Raw genomic sequence first — 16,134 nt, 5'->3', positions numbered from 1 at the left:
GAAGTGCTACAAAGCTGTACTACCTGAGCGCTAATGACATATAAACAAAAGGAAAGGACCTAAGGTAACTGCTACTTCTCCCACTGGGCAAGCCCGGCAGAAAGCCATGGTGTGACGAAAAGACAGCCTGAGGTAGGGATGGGTGGAGCTGCTGACTCCACAATACTTCTACCATCATTACATATGCTTGTTTTATCCTTCAAAGCATTTATTTAATTTCCTGGTCTTCACCTGGACCATGTCTCTTCCCACCTGGAAAAACAAAGTGCTGGAGGTTTGAGTATAAAGAGTGGAATGTGGGAGCAGCCTGGGGACCAAGAGCCCACATATCGAGAGTTTTATGTGTCTTGATTCTCAGTGAGGGTGAAATGCAATCTTCCTATAAAGTTTTCTGGAGGTTTCATTCATGTTCTAGAGTTAATGATCTCTGATGGTGGACCAAGGTCCAAGCAGGTAAGACCATGCTTGTACCTGGTCTGCAGAGGACAGCATTTCCCTACTCCAGCATCTTCCCCTGGGGGATTCTGAGCCCAGTTTTAGCAGCTTGACAGTTTTTCAAGGAAGATCAAATTGAGTTGATTCTTAAAATATTGACTTGAAGCTCTTAAATCCTTTGAGACTGCTGGAACACCATCAGACTATGCCGTCTGGCCTGGAAACCAAGACTTGAATACTTTGGACCAATTCAGCCAGGACTCCCTTTTTTGAGAGGCCTCTTTTCATCGTGAAATACCTTGTTTCCTCTCACCCACCCCCTGGGTCACTTTATAAAGTCTTAAGTACAGCCTGTCTCATACTGAGTTTTCTCCAGGCAGGCCCTATGGGTCACAGTGCACCGCTGGCCAGGGTCTCTCAAGAGGGTTTGCAGAAGCATGGAGAACAGAGGCAGAGCGGCAACAATAAAAAATGAATAAAGGAGCAGCTTTTTCCAAGAATAGAGCCGCCATGTCCCAATGGGCCTGTACAGATTCCAGGAACAGGACAATGCAGAGAGAAGATAAAGCATCTGTATAATCACGACGCTGCGTTTATGCTCACCAGGTACATGCCCTTGAACTGGAGGTGCCGTGCATGGCATCTGTTTACAAATTAGGCGATTGCAGGTGCCTGAAAGTATCCATCTCTTTTACTACTTCCTTCAGTGTGTATAATATTAGCAAAATGTCCCAATGGCTGGTAAATCATCTTTAATTCCTTTGGAACTCATCGTAGTAATGTTAACCATGATGGATTCTTGTGGTATTTAAAGAACTAGATTGTCAATTAGCTTTTATGAGATACATCACAGTCATCAGCCCTGTATCAGACCTCCTTTTCCAAAGAAGCTGGTTATTAAAATGTACAATAATTTGCTTTTATTATAATCTATCTAAAAGCCAAAGCTAGTCTCCAAAATAATTTAAAGTTTTAAGTTGCAATCTAAGAGACCTTTTCTTCAAAATGACTGCATAATGTAGTGTCACTGTTCTTGGTTAATTATTTTGCAGAGTGTGAATTTCAGTTAATCGTTTCTTGCAAGGACCAAATAACATAGGTGCTTCCTAATAGCCTCTCCGGGAATAACTACTGTCCTTTCAGGAGCTAATTAATCAAGCCATGCTCGTAAAACCTTAAGTAACTACCCACCAGGGTAAGAGTCCCCAGAGGCCTCCCCGCTCCTGGAAATCACTTGTCCACAGTGTTGACCTTGGCAGAGAGAAGGGCAGTGAGTCAACTTGAGTTGGCACAGCACCCACCAGGGACCTTCCCTGCCATCCAGCATGGTCATCTGCTCAGGACAATCCGGAACTTTAAACCTCATCTTTATTGCAGGTGCCCTTGAGAACTTACTCAGTGCTACCTGTAACTCGTGGAGGTGGAAAGAGATGGGCTCCTGCAGAAACACAGAAAGATGAGCAAAAGCCCAGTTCCCTGTCTTGAATTCAATAAATAGCTGTGTTGTAATTTTAAGCATTAATTTCTTCATTTGAAAGGCAGAGTTACAGAGAGAGGGAGAGAAACAGAGAGAAAGAGGTCTACCCTGCATTAATTCACTTCCCAGATGGCCGCAATGGCAGAGCCTGGGCCAGCCCAAAGCCAAGAGCCTGGAACTCCATCCAGGTCTCCCACATGGATGGCAGGGGCCCCAGCTCTTAAGCCATCTTCTGCTGCCTTCCCAGGCACAACAGCAGGTTAGCTGGATCACAAGTGGAGCAGCTGAGTCTCGAACTGGTGCTCATATGGGATTCTGGCATCACAGGCTGTGGCTTAACCCACTGTACCACAGTGCTGGTCTCAGCTGTGATTTAATATGATTGCCATTTCCAGTGACGTGGGCACACCCAATCAGGTAAATATGGCCTCTTCTCTTCAGCAATGTATGGCCCAGTGGTATGGACGGGCATATCCAAGCTGATGGTGCGATGAGGCAGCCCCACTATCACAGTTACTTCACTGAACTGCGGTCCATAGAATTTTGGTGTTGTGTTTACCTGTGCTCCCCAGTAGCCTGTACACTTCTTCAAAGCAAAAACCCTCTCTGCAGCTGTCGTAGAGCTGGACACATTTTTGCTTAATAAACAAAAAATATCACAATGACATTGAATTAGCACATACTATAAGTAGGTCCTCAGTTGGATATTTTACAAATACTGTGTATAAACCCTTGAGCAAGCCTCCAAGGGAAGTATAAAGAATTATACTTCCCATTTTACTGATAAGAAAGTTGAGTTTGGGAAGAGTAGAGTAACGTCCCAAATCCCCTAGCCAGGACTTTGGCACAGCTGACAATGAATCCTCAGTCTGACTGCTCCCAGGTTCATGTTTTTGAGTATCAGGTGCCACCATTCCAGTGGACACTCCAGAAGGGCTTACAGAGCCACACACGTACTCACCAAAGAGAGTGATCCATCCAAAAAGAGGCAGGAGTGGAGGGTACAAAGTGTGCCACACATTCTGGAAGTCTTCCTGGAGGTGGTGGTTCCTGAGCTAGCGCTCAAAATCATCATTGTCATCTGGAGAAGGAGCCTAAAGAAGGCAGGAAGTGAAGTTAGGTATTGGTGTGAGGGTGAGGTTGTCAGGAGTGACGGATTGGCCGCACCTCTGGGTTTACTGCTGGAATCGCGGTGGTTGGCCCAATGCAGAGCTAAAGGCAGCAGCCCTGCCACTGTCAGCTTCGCCACTCCCCAGCCCACTGAGCTTAACTCAAACCAAGCACAGGCTGTCAGTGCCTGGAGGGACCATCTTCCCCCGTCCCTCTGTGTGCATACAGACACACACACACACACACACACACACCAACAACAACCCATGACAGCTGGGGAGAGGAGAAACTAGAGCTCCATGGTCAACAGCCTCTGGCCAGCAGAGATAACATTTGGGACCTGATTTAAGTCACCCATGTGTCAACAATTCTTGCTGATGGACATGTTCAGTGAACCTCCTAGGCTTGTCTTTATCAAGCGGCCTCCAGCCATGGCTCAGAATTATGGGTCAGTGTTGGAGCGAGGAGCCACGGACAGGGAAGAGCCTGTCAGGAAGGTGTGTGAACACGACAGGTCCCGCGGCCAGAGCGACGGCACATTATTTCTCAGTTTGTTTACGTAGCCACAGTTCATTCCCTGGTGTATCCTAGAAAAAAAAATCTGCTAGAGCACTGATTCCCAAGCCTATTATAGGAGCTAAACACAAATAAGTAACTCAGTTATGCGGGGGAGCCCCTCGGACCCATCCTTCTGCCAAAACGAACTCTTCACGGTCGAGTGGCGCTCCCCCCAGCTTCCCTAAGATTAGTTTGAGCTGCACTGGAATATTTATTGAGGAGACCTTTCATTATAAAGCAGCCAAGTACCAGTTACCTGAAATATATGCAAGTTTTTAAAGTCTACATTCAAGGTTTAAAACCTTTTTGCTTATGAAAAATGTCCTACCTGGCCTCTCTCTGTCTCATTTGGGAGATTAAACAGTAGCTATATAGTTGAACTGCAATTCGCTTGGCTCTGAAGAAGCTATTATCATTGAAATTCAAGACCCTTGATCTAAGGTGTCTTGGAGAACTACAGTCTGCTATATACTATACATTAGCGTGCAGAGCACAATGCAGAATTAGGCCTTGTAAAGAGTTGCCGGAGAAAGCCTTGTATGAAACAAAATATAGTTGTCATAACAACCGATCTACACGGACCGTATGTCACCCAGAAGTCTGAGGTGTGCGTTCCCAATCAAGGGAACAGCTGGAATAGTCGAGAATACAGCAAGTAGGGGATTTTCTTCTGCTATGAAAATGGATTTTTTCCTCTTGAGTGAACATTGCAGGAATATAGCTGAGGTAGATAGCCTCATTCTGGGAGAAACAAGGACAGTGGAAACCGAAAGGAATATTCCAGCAGGGAGAGGACCAGGAAGGGAAGAACCCAAGAGAGATGAGGTCTTTGCAAAAGCAGAGAGCAGAATTTGTAAGGCCATTTCACACCAAATGGCAGTAAGAAACTTCTAAGCAGAAAGAAAAAAAGAAAGAAAAAGGAAACAGAGGCTTCATCAGAAACGTTCGCCACAGGAAGCAGCATCCTGAGCACTGAAGATATCACAAGGTTTTTCCTAAGGCTCTTGTCCCCTTTGCAGATAGCTATGATGCTATTTAGATCTAGTTGTTAACCAAGCTACTATTCTCTCAATACCAATTGTGTGCTCAAATATATGCCAGTCACCAGAGGGGTGCTTTTCAGCTGACCATCTGCAATGGAATCACCGAAGGCCCTTCCACAGACCTGCTTAATCAAAATTCCCAGGCCAAGCCTGGAATATGAGCATCCCACGTGATTCTCAGGTACACTAAAGTTCGAATCGTACCTGCCGTATTGAACAACAAACCCACTATGAGGCCATGCTCCCTGCCATCACGAAGCATGAATTCAGGTAATGCCTGAGAGCCTTGTAGCACAATAGGACAATAAAGCTCATCACAGCTCAGAAGTCCTCCAGGAAATTTTCCTGGATCTCACCTTCTGCCTCCAGGCAAAGGTCCGTTACATTCTGTTTATAACTATCAGTTGCCACTGTGTGTTTTCTGCTAGTTATTTATTTATCTCCTCTCCTACAACTTAAGTTTCTTGAGGACAGGAGTCACGTCTGATTCACTGGTCTGATTCATGAATGCTTAAACAGAGGACGCATGAATGGAGAAGAGAGGTGGGGAGGAGCTACAAGAGCACAGTAATTAGAAGTGTTTCATCAGCGTAGGAAAGTGTTGATGCAAAAACAAGATTTCATTGAATACTAGGAGAGAAAGGGGGGGTAGGTGGCTGTGGGATAACAGCATAGCAAAGTGACAGAAGCCAAGGAAAAGCATCACGTGTAAAAGCCTAAGAGCATGGAATTCTGAAAGAAATATTAACGTGAAAAAATCATTCCAGTGAAACAGTCTATTTTAAAATTGTATTGAAAATACAACATACTTAGGAGTGAAGTCCACAAACATGTGCAAGACTTATATACTGAAAGCTGCAAAAACATTGCTAAGAGAAATTAAAGAAACCTTAAGCGATTGGAAAGACCATGCTGTCAGCCTGGATTGAAAGACTCAATGTCATTAAGGTGCGATTCTCCTCAAAGTAATATACAGGCCCGAAGCACTCCCAGAGGGGCTCCAGGCAGCCTCCTGAAAGTTGAAAAAAGAAAACTGACGACAAATTTTATTTGAAAATGCAAAGGACCAAGATTAACACAACACCCTTGAATAAAAGCTTGGGGATCTGTTCAATCTAACCTCAAGACTTATTATAAAGGCATAGTAATGGGCCGGCACCACGGCTCAATAGGCTAATCCTCCGCCTGTGGCGCCGGCATACCAAGTTCTAGTCGGGGCACCGGATTCTGTCCCAGTTGCCCCTCTTCCAGGCCAGCTCTCTGCTATGGCCTGGGAGTGTAGTGGAGGATGGCCCAAGTGCTTGGGCCCTGCACCCCATGGGAGACCAGGAGAAGCACCTGGCTCCTGGCTTCGGATCAGCGTGATGCGCCAGCTGCAGAGGCCATTGGAGGGTGAACCAACAGCAAAGGAAGACCTTTCTCTCTGTCTCTCTCTCTCTCTCACTGTCCACTCTGCCTGTCAAAATAAATAAATAAATAAAGGCATAGTAATGAAGAAAATGTGCCTTCTGTTAAAGAATGGATAGAGTGGCTGGCACTGTGGCAGAGAGGGTTAAGATGCTGTGACAGCAAGCATCCCACACAGGAGTGCCAGTTCAAGTCCTGGCCCTGCTCCCCATCCAGCTCCCTGTTAATGCACCTGTGAGAGCAGCAAAGGTTGGTCCAAGTGCTTGGGCCCTTCCACCCACATGGGAGACCCAGATGGAGTTCTGGTCTGCTGGCTTCCTACAGGACCAGCCCTGGCCGTTGCAGCTATGTTGGGAGTGAATCAGTGGATGAAGATCTTCCTCTCTCTTTCTCTCTTTCATTTTACCTTTCAAATAAATAAATCTTTTTTAAAATAATAAACAAATATATCATTGGAACATAAAGAGTCCAAAAATAGACCCATACACATACACAAAATCAACAGATTGTTGACTAGGCTACCAAAGTAATTCAGTGGGAAAAGGAAAATTTTTTTCAAAAAATTGTTACAACTAGATAGCATATAGAAAAATAAAACAACCCATGAATGCTACCTCACACTATACAAAAATTCAAAATAAATTCAAGTAAATCTCAGGTTGAATAAATCTAATTCAAAATAAATCTCAGTTTGAAGACAAAAACATAATGCTTCTAGGAGAAAATGACCTTGGTAAAGACACAAAATGCACTAACTTTATATAAACGAAAAAACTTACCTATCGGATCTCATCAAAATAAAAGCCATATTGTTATAAAAAAACGATTGTTAAGAAAATAATCAGCCAAACTACAGCCTTGGAAAAACAATCACATAGTATCTGACTATGGAAGTATTTTCTACAACTCAATTATAAAGAACAAATTACCCAGCTTTTTAAAACAGCAAAAAGTATGGACACACGTGTCTTAAATGAGGATATACAAATGTCCAACGGGCAAATAAAAAAAATCTCAGCATTATAGGTCATCGAGGAAGCAAAAATCAAAACTACAATGAGACAGCACTATGCACCCACTAAAGTGGTGATAAATGCAGGAAAGATTGACATCTCCCACTGGCGAAGAGGGTGTGGAGCAACCAGAACCTTCATATGTTGATAGTGGAATTGTAAGTGATACAGATATTTTTTTAAAACCGTTTGAGAGTTTCTTAAACTTTAAAGAAAATTAAGCACTTTTGAAAAGATTTTATGTATTTATTTGAGAGGCAGAGTTACAGACAAGGACAGAGAGAAAGGTCTTCCATCCGTTGGTACATTTCCCCAATGGCCGCAACAATCAGAGCTGCGCCGATCCGAAGCCATGAGCCAGGGGCTTCTTCCAGGTCTCCCACGTGTGTGCAAGGGCCCAAGGACTTGGGCCATCTTCTACTGCTTTCCCAGGCCATCGCAGAGAGCTGGACTGGAAGAGGAGCTGCAGAAACACAAACCAGCACTTATATGGGTTACTGGCGCCACAGGCAGGGCTTTAGCCTAATACACCACAGCACCGGCCCCAAAATTAAGCATTTTAAGATCCAGAAATTCTACAATGAGGTACTTATCCAAGAGAAATGAAAAAAAAAAAAAAAAGTCCACAAAAATCCTTATAAACAGGTGTTCCTAGAAACACCATTGATAATAACCCCAAACTAGAAACAGCTATATATCCATCAAAAAGAGTACGGACAACTGTGGTAAATTATTGGGAAGCTAGCATTGTGGTACAATGGATTAAGCTGAAGTCTGCAAAGCCAGCATCCCAAATGAGTTCTGACCCAGTTCCCTGTTAAGGTGCTTGGGGAGGCAGCAGAAGATGACCCAAGCGCTTGGGCCCCTGATCCCCAGATGGAGTTCTAGGCTTATGGTTTTGGCTTGGCCCAGCCTTGGCTCTTGCACCCATTAAGGGAGTGACCCAGCAAATGGAAGATCTCTCTAACTCTCCTCCTCTGTAACTCTGTCTTTCAAATAAGTAAAATAAATATTTTTTAAAAATGATATAATGGGGTGGCACTATGGCATAGCGGGTAAAGCTGTTGTCTGCAGTGCCGGCATCGCATGTGTGCACTGGTTCAAGTTCCGGCTGCTCCACTTCCAATCCAGCTCTCTGCTATGGCCTGGGAAAACAGTAGAAGATGGCCCAAGTCCTTGGGCCCCTACAACCCTCATGGGAGACCCGGAGGAAGCTCCTGGCTCCTGGCTTCATGTCAGTGCAGCTCCGGCTGTTGCAGCCAACTGGGGAGTGAACCAGCAGATAGAAGACCTCTCTCTCAGGCCAGCGCAGCGCCTCAATAGGCTAATCCTCCACCTGCGGCCCCGCCCCGACACCCTGGAATCTAGTCCTGGTTGGGGCGCCGGATTCTGTCCCGGTTGCTCCTCTTCCAGGCCAGCTCTCTGCTGTGGCCCGGGAGTGCAGTGGAAGATGGCCCAAGTCTTTGGGCCCTGCACCCTTATGGAGACCAGGAGAAGCACCTGGCTCCTGGCTTCGGATCAGTGTGGTGCACCGGCCGCAGCGGCCATTGGGAACCAATGGAAAGGGAAGACCTTTCTCTCTGTCTCTCTCTCTCTCACTGTCCACTCTGCCTGTCAATAATAAAATAAAATAAAATAAAATACCTCTCTCTTTCTCTACCTCTGCCTCTCTGTAACTGCCTTTAAAATAAATAAATCTTTTTAACATGATATAATGGACTACTTCTCAACAGGAAGAAAAGGAAATTGCTAATACATGCTATCAACATGGATAAATCTTTAAAATACTATGTAGAGGTCGGCGCCGCAGCTCACTAGGCTAATCCTCCACCTAGCGGCGCCGGCACACCGGGTTCTAGTCCCGGTCGGGCGCCAGATTCTGTCCCCGTTGCCCCTCTTCCAGGCCAGCTCTCTGCTGTGGCCAGGGAGTGCAGTGGAGGATGGCCCAAGTCCTTGGGCCCTGCACCCCATGGGAAACCAGGATAAGTACCTGGCTCCTGCCATCGGATCAGCGCGGTGCGCCGGCCGCAGCGCGCTGGCCGCGACGGCTATTGGAGGGTGAACCAACGGCAAAAAGAAGACCTTTCTCTGTCTCTCTCTCTCACTGTCCACTCTGCCTGTCAAAAAAAAAAAAAATACTATGTAGAATGAAAGAAGCTAGACACAAGAAGTACCTACTGTGTGATTCCATTTATGCAAACACATACAACTGGCAAAACAGTCTTCGATAAAAGGAATGCAATGAGGGTATTTCTGGAAGGAAGGGCCTGGGGAAGGGCACAGAGGGCTTCCTCAGGGAACAGCCTTGCTGTTTGTCTCTAAATGAGCATGAGCTACACAAGTACATGCGTTTATCAAGACTGCACAAACCGCACAGTGAAGATCTGAGCATTTCCCTGTTTATAAATTATATCTCAACTTTTTAAGTCCACAATGTCTGCATTGTTTTGCAAGGTAAGCTATTCTGTAGTAGGAAACAGCCCCTCAGTCTTAGTAGCTTACCACCACTGTTTATTTTTTGATTGCAGTAGCCTGCAGGCCTGGGTAACTCTCCAAGAAGCCTCTCCTCCTGCTGCGACTTAGCGATCCAGGCTCCTTCAAGGCTGTGTCTCTGCGCCTCCTCATGAAGTCTCCTCCAGGCTCCTGGACAGAGGAAGGTAGACTGGTGAATCATGCAGTTCTGACCATCCAGACAGGGCACAAATTACCTCCTCTCACATCCTATTGGCCAAGACCAGTCACATGGTCCTGGCTGGAAAACCTAGACTCCCGTGTGCTAATGCAAGAAAGCAAAACCAGATATTAGTGAATACTGAACGCCAACCACAGTCTCTACCCTCAGGATCTTTCCATTTTAGCAAAACCAGAAAACTGTCTACCTCTCCTTAGGCTGATTATCACAGCTCCACCCCGGTGCCCCGCACCTGGTCTCGGGAAACGAGGTGCCCTTCGCCCACCGAGAGACGAAATCTGTGATTCACTCCTTTCCCTTCTTCAACGATGACTAAGCTAATACCTTGCAGTAGACAGAAATAAAGGATTCTTGTAAATGTACCTGGGAAAAATGCAACAAAATACTAGATCTGTGACGCTAACCGAAGAAGTCAGAGCAGATGTATGGCCAGGTTCAGCAGGAAGGAGACACGTGGGTCACTGAGGTAGCTCCAAGGAACAAAGAATGACAAGTGACTGACACACCAATCTGGTCCAAAATAAGCTAAGATTGGGGATAACGGCCAAGCAGGACTAGCTGCTGTGCAGAAATGAGGCATTATGAAAGGAAAGCAGGTTTAATCTGGTCCAGAGTGACAATTCTCTGCTTGTCAAAAATCTTTATATCCCTAAGACTTTCTGATTTTTGTAGGTGTCCTGGAGAAAACCTACTGTATCACACACAGAAAAAAAAAAAAAAAGGGAAAAACAAGCCTGCTTTGAAATTACCTTTTCTGTTTGAAATTTGTGCCAAAGGTCTTTATCAGTATAACAATTAGAGGAGGAAAAACAGGTTTAGCAAATCAAATTGTTGCGCTGTCAAGGACTTTATTTTTAAAATGTCTGGAAAATGCTGTTGATTAATTTTGGCTGGAAGTTGAAAAGAAAAACAGGACTGTTTTCTACCCAACACGTGGAATTTTCTGATATTATAAGCACCTTTAAAGTTCACTTATCCTGAACAGTCAGAAATTAGATTGTGTAACTGCTCCCACAAATTGCTCAAAGGTTACCTCTCGTCCAGGAGACAGGCACTGAGGCTGCATAATCACCGAAGCCGATGCAGAGAGGGAACACATGGAATATTAATATCCCCCCAGAATTTCCGTCCTCTTGGGAAGAGAGATACAGCTTGATTGCCGGATGGGTTAAGAATGTATAGCACACAAACATATCATCAGTGCTGTTGATCTAGTGCCTGCCTCCACTTATTCCAGAAAATTGGAGCAGAGTGATTGCAGGGTGCCAGAGAAACGCTGTCAGCTGTGAACCTGGTGATTGACGTGGCTCGTTTCAGCGTGTTCAACCAAAAACAATCTGAGGTGGCCGAGCCTACCTTTTTCATCTTTGGGCGCCATAATTGGCACACCCCATTGAGGTCTTGACTGATGTTCCAGTCAAGATTATTTCTGTTCTAAGGGAAAGAGAACCCAATTTAAGTTGGCTTGTGAGGAAAAAAGAGAATTTATATACAGGCATAGAGCTTCCGGGATCCCAGCCCTCAGATGATTTGCAAGGAATAGTTCTCCAAATCTTGACTCCACTCTCTTCTGTATATGTAACTTTCAGTCCGTTGTGAGATCAAGATGGCACCAGCAAGTCTACCTCCTTACAATTTCAGGTCTGATAGACAAGCACGTCTACTTTTCAGTTGATCCTTTTGACATTTCCTGATTCACACGCTTTTTCTACCAGCATTTCCATCATGGTATAATGAAACAATTACTGTGACCAAGACGTAAAATTACACGGATTGCCTAGTTTAGACTCACATGGCAGCCAATCATCTACGACTGTTGCTATGTGAAGCTCTGATCTGCCCAGCCAGAGTCGCATGTTCCACCTCTGATCTGAGCGCAGTCCCACCTGAATTATGTGATCCAAGCATGTGGGAGAGAAATGTCCCCACGGTAAAATTCTAGGTACTCAGAAAGAGAAGCAAAACTGAACTCTGGGCAGACACAACACACACACATATACACATACAAATCCATATCCACTATAACCAAAGCTATCAGTATACTATAATATTATATAATAAAATACCTTCACAGTACATACCTAATTCAGAAAATTGGTATCTTCTGAGGGTTGGAAGGAACATCAGAGATCATTAAATCAATTCCCAGTTCTGAGAGGTGGCGGCCAAATCTTAACTTGGCTTGGAGGGAAAGGGAATACGTGGCTTCTTTGGTAGAGCCTGAAAGATTCTAGAGTTTTAAAAAAATTAGCTGAATTAAATAAGGAGAGAAAATATTTATAGAGCTTCTTGGTTCAATTAAAGAAGTTTCTCCTACTCTCTGAAGGTTTTAAAAAATATATTTAGGTCAGTTCCAGCTCAAGTAATGGTACCATAGCTTCCAACTAACCCCTCTGCCAATACAAGGTATAAAGGCTGAATAAAATATTTAAAACAATTGTTTGAGGCACTGGAGAACAAGCGATGGAAATCAGGATAATCTGGAGGAGGTGTCACTCTTCATCAGAAGGCAGCAAACCCAGGGAGATTTCTATTACCTGTTACCTGGTTTTCTCAAGGTTCCTTCTAAGTTGGAAGAGCACAGGGAGCAGAACTCAGGGAGAAAGTGGTGATCTTAGTGGGGTAGAGTCAGAGGTGGGAGTTCGGAGTTCCCAGAACAGCTGAAAATTGAGGGGAGGGGAGAATCTTCAGAATGAGGGAGCCACAAAAGGTGGACTCTGCATAGCTGTGGGTGGTTGCCCTCAGTTTTAGGGTGACTCCTAACTTCCACACCCGCATGGCAATGCTCCCAGAAACCAAGCAGATTCCAACAGTGGACAGTCCAGCTCCAGGAGACAGAGTCTGACTTTCAAATCCCACCAAGCAGGAAGTGTTTGTTCAATACCTTGAGTTATCCATTAAAACCTAAGAAGGACCACACCTTAAAAACAAAGATTATATACTGGGGCTGGTGCTGTGGCGTATCGGGTAAAGCCGCCTTCTGCAGTGCCAGCATCCCATATGGGCACTGGTTTGAGTCCCGGCTGCTCTACTTCTGATCCAGCTCTCTGCTATGGCCTGGGAGACCAGTAGACGACGGTCTAATTCCTTGGGCCCCTGTACCCACATGGGAGACCTGGAAGAAACTCCAGACTCCTAGCTTTGGATAAGCTCAGCTCTGGCCATTGCGGTCATTTGGGGAGTGAATCAACAGAATGAGAGACCTCTCTCTCTGGCTTGACCTCTCTCTGTAACTCTTTAAAATAAATGAAATAAATCTTAAATAAATAAATAAAAGGCACTCCAGCTGCCTTTCTTCCCTCTCCCCCGTGTGTGGACGTAGTGAAAGATAGCCACTCAGGAACCAGAGAATAGGCCCTCACCAGATACTAAATTTGCCAGTACCTTGTCCTTGAACTTCCAGCCCCAGAACTGTGAATAATAAATTTTTCTTGTTTATGATACCCAGTTAATAGTATTTTATTATAAAAGCTTGAAGGGACTTGAGAGCCAATTGAACAATGCAAAACAAAAAAAATAAATAAATAAACTAGAAGACAAACTGATAGAAATGATCCACAGCCTAAAGCTACTGAAGACCAGAGAGAAGTAAAAAGATTCTTTAAAAAAAAAAAAAAATACAACTGTCGGGGCCCATGCTGTGGCATAGTAGGTTAAGCATCTGCCCGTGGCACCAGAATTCCATCTGGGTGCCTGTTTGAGTCCCAGCTGCTTCACTTCTGATCCAGCTCCCTGCTAATGCTCCTGGGAAATCAGCTGAAGATGGTTTAAGTGCTTGGGCCCCTGCAGCCACATGGGAGACCCAAAAGAAGCTCCTGCCTCCTAGCTTTGCATTGGCCCAGCTCAGGACTTTGTGGCCATCTGGGGAGTGAAGCAGCAGATGGACCTCTCTCTGTCTATGCCTCTCTCTGTAACTCTGCCTCTCAAATAAATAAAAAAATCTTTTTTAAAAAGTGTCTCAGCTCACTTGGCTAATCCTCTGCCTGCAGCGCCGGCACACAGGGTTCTAGTCCCGGTTGGGGTGCCGGTTCTGTCCCGGTTGCTCCTCTTCCAGTCCAGCTCTCTGCTGTGGTCCGGGAAGGCAGTGGAGGATGGCCCAAGTCCTTGGGCCCTGCACCCGCATGGGAGACCGGGAGGAAGCACCTGGCTCCTGGCTTTGGATCAACGCAGTGCGCCGGCCGTGTCAGCCATTTGGGGGGGGGGGGGTGAATCAACGGAAAAAGGAAGACCTTTCTCTCTCTTTCTCTCTCTCTCTCTCTCTCTTTCTCACTAACTCTGTCAGTCAAAAAAAAAAAAAAGTGCCTCAATAAGCAATGTGACAATTTAAGTGATCTGGAGTTCATAAGGCAAGGATAGAGAAAAATGATGGACAACAAGAATAGTAAATAAAAACAATAGCTGGATTTTTATTTTATTTTTTAAGATTGATTTGAAAGGCAGAGAGAGAGAGAGAGAGAATCTTCTGAATTTGGACAAGACCCACTAAAATTTACACTGAAATGTGGCCCTTTAAAGTTCCCTAGAAATGCTATCCAAGAGGGTTCTTGCCGGTGATAAGCAGTGGATAAGCGGCGGATAGCAGCTCCAGGTGCTTGCTGCACGTGACTGTGGCCTGCTCTCTGAGTGGTGTGGACGCTACTCCAGTTTCCAGACTTTCCCCTCTCTCCTACCTGAACTAAAGCCTTCCCTTTCCTAGATACGTCTTGCACTAAATAAAAGCTTAAAATGCACCATGCTGCCTCGTTTATCTGTGCCGGTATTTAGAATTCTTCTCTAAATATTAGGCAAGAACCCTCTTGGGCTTATTAATATCAGGGATTTAGTAATAAGTCCGTGGTGAAATCGTAAGGCACCCCAAATTCCGGTAGCGCATGTGGCACCGCAGATAGCATTTCTAGGGAACTTTAAGGGGCCATATTTCAGTGTAAATTTTAGGGGGTCTTGTCCAATTTCACTTCCATCTGCTAGTTCATTTCCCAAATGCCCAAAACAGCTGGGACTGGGCTAGGCAAAAGCCAGGAGCCTGGAACTCTGTCCATGTCTCCGACATGGGTAGCAGGGATCTAAGTACTTGGGCCATCATTCTCTGCCTTCCCAGGCACATTAGCAGAAAGCTGAACAGGAAGCTAAGGATCCAGGACTCAAACCAACTCTGTGGGTGTCCCAAGCAGTGTTTAACCCACTGCACAATTGAGCCCACCCTAGCAGCTAAATTTTATTTATTTTTTATTTGAAAAAGAGAGATCAACAGAGAGACAAGACAGCTCCCACCACTACTTCACTCAAATGCCACAGCAGCTGGGGAGCTCAAGCCCAGATGTAGAAACTCAATCCAGGTCTCCCACGTGAGAGGAGGAACCCAACTGCTTGCACCATCAGTGCTGTCTCGGTGGGTCTGCACTAGTGGGAACCTGAAACCAGGAACTGAAGCCGGGAGTGGAACCCAGAGAAACCAAGTCAGAAAGCTGCCCACCACTCTCACCTATTGCAAATTAACCAGTGCCAGTATGATCAAAAATGCTGATTTCTATCCCAGTTCCTGCCCTCTCTGAACTCCCACCTCGGGGGAAGAGCTGCTGGTAACTGCTAATGAGAGGGAGGGCTTCATTGAAACACTGGGGAACATTGAGTTAACTGTGAATAGCCTTGGGGCCAGCACTGTGGACACCGGTTCAAGTCCTAGGTGTTCCACTTCCAATCCAGCTCTCTGCTATGGCCCGGGAAAACAGTGGAAGATGGCCCAAGTGCTTGCATCCCTGCACCCACATGGGAGACCCATAAGAAGATCCTGGCTCCTGGCTTTGGTTCGGCCTAGCTCTGGCCATTGCAGCCGTTTTGGAAGTGAACCAGCAGATGGAAGACCTCTCTTTCTCTGTCTCTTTCTCTCTGTGACTCTGCCTTTAAAATAAAATAAATAAGTCTTTTTCAAAAAAAAGTGAAAAGCCTTTTTCACTCTTGGCCTCTCTGGAGACTTTAAAATGACAGTGGCCACAATGAATCTCTGTGAGAAGTTTCCAGCTAGCGGCATGCTCTTGACTTACGTTCTTGACAGAACACATTGGGGGAAACATCTCTTTGGACGGCGTTTCCCCAAGTACACACTATAAGAAATATGCCTGGAGATCGCTAAGATACAGGATCCCAAGGCACCAATCACAGAAGAGGACCAGAGTGGCAAAGGCTGACACCAGGATGATTTCGGAGACAGGGTCTCACCAAACGGGTTTCCAAATGGGGCATTGGAAGAGTAGCGTCTGAGCAGACATTTGTAAAACTTGGCCCCAAAGCCCAGACATCTGAAACTGTACCCCAGAGCTAGACAGCTACGTGTCATCTGATATTACCACGGTGTAAAGAGCCAAGGGGTCAGGAGAGGGAGACAAGCAAACCACCCACAGG

The 16,134-nt window shown here is 45.4% G+C and overlaps 1 long non-coding RNA gene across 1 annotated transcript; it reads right to left on the bottom strand.

Moving 5' to 3' along the window:
• Window positions 1–7,268: 7,268 nt before the first annotated feature.
• Window positions 7,269–12,396, bottom strand: LOC103352339 (uncharacterized). The gene is made up of 4 exons (XR_519813.4): window positions 12,273–12,396; window positions 11,817–11,965; window positions 9,546–9,686; window positions 7,269–7,506 (listed from the first exon to the last, which is right to left on the bottom strand). It is a non-coding gene; the product is annotated as an uncharacterized lncRNA (long non-coding RNA).
• Window positions 12,397–16,134: the final 3,738 nt, after the last annotated feature.

Source organism: Oryctolagus cuniculus, chromosome 18, assembly GCF_964237555.1.
Source record: "Oryctolagus cuniculus chromosome 18, mOryCun1.1, whole genome shotgun sequence".
NCBI classification, from domain to species: Eukaryota; Metazoa; Chordata; class Mammalia; order Lagomorpha; family Leporidae; genus Oryctolagus; species Oryctolagus cuniculus.
Note: the sequence above shows the minus strand (reverse complement) of the source record. Positions and strands in the feature narration are given on the sequence as shown.